This window comes from Silene latifolia, chromosome 11, assembly GCF_048544455.1.
Source record: "Silene latifolia isolate original U9 population chromosome 11, ASM4854445v1, whole genome shotgun sequence".
NCBI classification, from domain to species: domain Eukaryota; kingdom Viridiplantae; phylum Streptophyta; class Magnoliopsida; order Caryophyllales; family Caryophyllaceae; genus Silene; species Silene latifolia.
Window position 1 is genome coordinate 30,824,946 of NC_133536.1, and position 4,675 is coordinate 30,829,620.

The window sequence follows — 4,675 nt, forward strand, 5'->3', positions numbered from 1 at the left end:
CTTACTTAGATAGTAAATAGCTCTTTCTTCACTTCCCACAGTTTGAGCTAACATAGCGCCCATGGCAGTTTCAGTTACTGTGAGATATAAACCAAGAGGTTGATCTCGTTGTGGTGGCATGAGCACTGGTGGTTTAGCCAATATTTCTTTGATTCGGTCAAACGCCTTTTGGCAATCATCATCCCACATGGTGTGGTCCGTTTTCTTGAGTTTTTTGAAGATAGGCTCGCAAATCATGGTAAGTTTCGATATGAATCGACTTATATATTGTACCTTTCCCAGGAATCCTCTGACTTCTTTTTCTGTTTGAGGTTGTGGCATTTCGATCAGAGCTTTGATTTTCGAGGGATCTATTTCTATACCGCGTTGGCTGACGACATATCCCAGGAGTTTTCCGGATGTTACCCCAAATGTGCATTTCTGAGGATTGAGTCTCATGTTGTACTTTCGTAGCCTTGCGAAGAACTTGCGAAGGTTTGCAATATGTCCTTCTCTTTCTTTGGATTTGACGATCATGTCATCTACATATACCTCAACTTCTTTGTGCATCATGTCATGTAGGAGTGTAGTCGCGGTGCGTTGGTATGTAGCTCCGGCGTTGATCAATCCGAATGGCATTACTGTATAGCAATATGTTCCCCATTGGGTGACGAAAGCGGTCTTGTGCATATCTTCCATGGCCATCTTGATTTGGTTATATCCCGCATATCCATCCATGAAGGATAGTAATGCGTGGTCTGCAGTATTGTCCACCAATATGTCAATGTGAGGTAGAGGGAAGTCATCTTTTGGACTTGCTTTGTTTAAGTCCCTGAAGTCAACACAAACATGGATTCTCCCATCCTTTTTGGGCACAGGTATTATGTTGGCTACCCAGTCAGAGTACTCGGAAACTTTGATGAACCCGGCTTTGAATTGCTTATCAACTTCTTCCTTAATCTTTAGAGCCCATTCTGTCCTCATTCGTCGAAGCTTCTGTTTCACAGGTTTGAAACCCGGTTTAATCGGAATCCTATGTTCGGCGATATCCCTGTCGATCCCTGGCATGTCTTTGTAGGACCAAGCGAAAACGTCTTTGAATTCATTTAGAAGGTCTATGAAATCGGTTCTTTCGGTAGAGCTCAAGGTAGTCCCTATCCTAAGTTCTTTGGGTTCCGATTCGGTTCCTACGTTGATTGGTTCGGTGTCCTCTATTACTGGTCCCCCTTCCCCTTCCTGTAATATTTCTTTGGCTACGTAGGGAGGTATTTCGGTCAAGTCTGGGTCTTGGTCATCCTCAGTATCATCATAAACAGATGTTGCACTCGAAAGAACACGAGAGAGTAAGCAGAACCTGATTTATTCATATTAAGATTTGAGTAAAGTTGAAACAAAGAAGCCAACTGATCCATGGTCAGTGGCGGTAAAGGAACAGTAATTGGGGCATTCCCCGAACTACCGTGACTACTCGAGGCTAAGCTAGGAAAAACGAAGGGAGTGGGGATGACAACAGGAGTAGACTCTCTAATGACTTCTCTAGACTCCGACTCTGACTCCGATTCTGACTCCGACTGGAACTCGTCGTCTTCTGGTTCTCCTTTGAACATCTCTCCTTCTCCGAGAGTGAGCTTGAAGAGTCTTCCTTGGTTGTTGGTCCATTTGATAGATTTTCTCCATCCTTTCTGCTGCTTTGTGTCGGTTTCTGTGATTAACGCGGTGGGGTTGAAGCGATCGTCTTGAAGTATCATAGTAATGATCTCATCCTGCGCGGCCCTAATGAATCGGTCCTCTCCAAACAAGAGGCTAACAGCTTGTTCGTCGAAGCAAGGTGCTTGACGGGTTTTGACGGTAGGAACCGTTTCGGGAGGAATGAAGTAACAATCGTGAAAGATCTCGATTCCGGCTAACTTCCTCTCAAGATAATGCCAAGGTTCGGGAAATCCATGGAAGAGTTCTGAACTTCCTTCTTGGACGAAGTATCCATTTAGAGTGGGGAGATATGGTCTCATTTGGACTCCCACGTACTTGCGATTTTGGACTTGAGCGAGCATTTCGAGAACTTCTTCAGCCGTGGGTTTGTATCCTAGTCCAAGTGGTATCCTTGTCGAGTTGCCTTTCTTGTATGGTGCGAAGGTGTTTTTCCGGATTGGGTTCAAAGGCATTCCAGGGAAGTATCCCTGAGACTTGAGTATGTGGTTGACCACCAAGTTGGAGTAAGGATTATAGTATAAGGGTGCCAACTCACTTTCTATGACGCTCACACTTTGGAAGCCCCCAAGTTCGTATATGGGATCCGCAAGGACTTGGTTGTTTGATTGCTTCTCAATTATCGCTTTGATGGGTGACGAAGTGATCGTCACAACTTTGCCATTTAGTGGGATCTTGATCTTTTGATGGAGGGTGGATGTTACCGCTTTGGAAGCGTGAATCCAAGGCCTTCCTAAAAGTATGTTGAATGAAGCTTCGATTTCCACTATTTGGAAATTAGCCTTTCGCTCGATTGGTCCCGTGGCTATGGTTAGGCTAGCAAGTCCAACCACTTTTCGTCGTGTACCGTCATATGCACGTACACCTTGATTGGTGGGAGTCCAATCCGACTCCTTCATGCCTAGTTTGTATGCCGTTTTGAGGGGTATGACGTTGACCGCGGAGCCATCATCTACCAAAGTCATTGGCACATTCTTCTTTAGACAGATGACAGTGATGTATAGAGCAAGGTTGTGACTAGCGCCAAAAGGTGGCAAGTCTTCATCTGAGAAAGTAATAGGATTACTTAGCCTCGGTGGTTCTTGGAAGACCAAGTTGACTACATCTTCAGGAGTGGAGTTATGTGCTACATTCAATTTGGCCAAAGCTTGCAGTAAAGCTTGGCGATGCGGAAATGAGCTTGCCACTAGTTGCCGACCGAAAGATCACCTTGGTTTTCTGTAATTGCTTGAGCAAATGATCAGTGGGGTCGTCTTCGTTATCATTTGGCGTGATGACGTTGGTTGGACCGTTTTGAGTAGTGCTTTGATATGGACGACCCGAACGAGTTAGGTGATCCACATCTTGGTCTTCGCCATTTTGGACTATTTCCTTGACTAAGGAGTTTTCAATGAGGTATTCGTCTTCATCGTCATCGGCCCAAACCCCATTGACTGTAGCTAGTTCTTTCATTCTCATGATATCACCTTCTAGTTGTATGATTTGATCGACTAGTCCATCGACCACGGTGACTACTTCTTGCATAGTGGCATTCTGAGAGAAGATCAATGGTACACGTTCTTTAGGTGTTGCATTGGGATCGCGTAAGGTCGTTACCATGTTTTCTAATTCCCACACTTGTCTATCTACACTCCTTGCCCATGCGATGAAGTCGGAAATGGTAGGGGAGATGGTAGAGTAGAGTCTTTCTTTCTCAATTGCATGAATTTCATTTTCGGTGGGAGAAATGAGATGTGAGCAATCTAAGGTAGATTCGTCACTTGTAATCACTAGAACTCCAAGAGGATTCTGAGTGTTGTTGGGCTTACCTCCTGGTGGAATCGGAAGTCGACCATCTTCGATCATATCTTGAAGCACGTGTTTTAACTTGTAGCATTTTTCTGTATCGTGCCCTTTGCCCCTATGGTATTCACGAGGAGTTTTCATCCCGAAATTTGGACTTCTTTTCGGGTTCGGGAGTGGGTCCAATGGGTTGGAGTTTACCTTGCTTCATTAGCCTTTTTAGAGCGTTGGAGTATGTATCCCCAAGGTTTGTGAACTTCCTTGGTGGGCTAGTTTTCTTGGATGGCTCGAGAAGGTTAACTTCGTCGGTCTTGCTAGTAGAGCCGTAGGAACGACTTGTGGACCCTTGATATCCTCGACCTACCGTTTTGGACAAGAGTCCTTTGCGGATGTCATCTTCAATTCGTGTCCCTAGTACGGTTAAGTCCTTGAAAGTCTTGATGTTTTGATATCTCAAATGGTTGGCATATATGGGCTTGAGATTATCCACGAACTTTTCCACAAGAGTGGCCTCGTCCGGGCGTTCAACTAGTTGAGTACTAGTCTTCCTCCACCTACTTAGGAAGTCGGTGAATCCTTCTTTGTCATTTTGGGTAAGAACCTCTAGGGTACGCATGTTGACTTGGATCTCGGCATTATCCGCGTATTGTTTCGAGAATTCGATCGCGGCGTCTTCCCAAGTAGCGACTTTTTTGTGATCCAAAGTGTAGAACCATTGCTTCGGAATGGTGTCAAGAGATGAAGGAAAGATCCTTAAGAACATCTCGGGTTTGATGCCTTTGATAGACATGTAGTCCTTGAAGGCGCGGATGTGGTTTAAAGGGTTCTCATGTCCTTTAAACTTAGGGATATCCGTCATGCTAAAGTTAGTAGGCAATTTGGAATTGACGGCTTCATACTTGCGATTGTTTTCCCTATAGATGTCATCCCCCTTAAGGTACATCAATTGCTCCTCTAGGTATTGGAGTCTTTTCTCAGCTGCGGTTGTCCCTAGGGCAGGATTCTCATCTTTAGACTCGTCATCAGAAAATTGTAGTACTTCACCTTTAATGGGAGGCAACCTTCCCTCTACATCAAAGATACGGCCTTCGATAAGTTCAAGGCGGTCATAGGTTTGTTCTTGAGTGATTTGCATTTGGGCTATCGCGGCTAGGATTCGATCACTACTTTCTTGAATTTGCTGGAGGTTTGTTTCATCACTTGACCC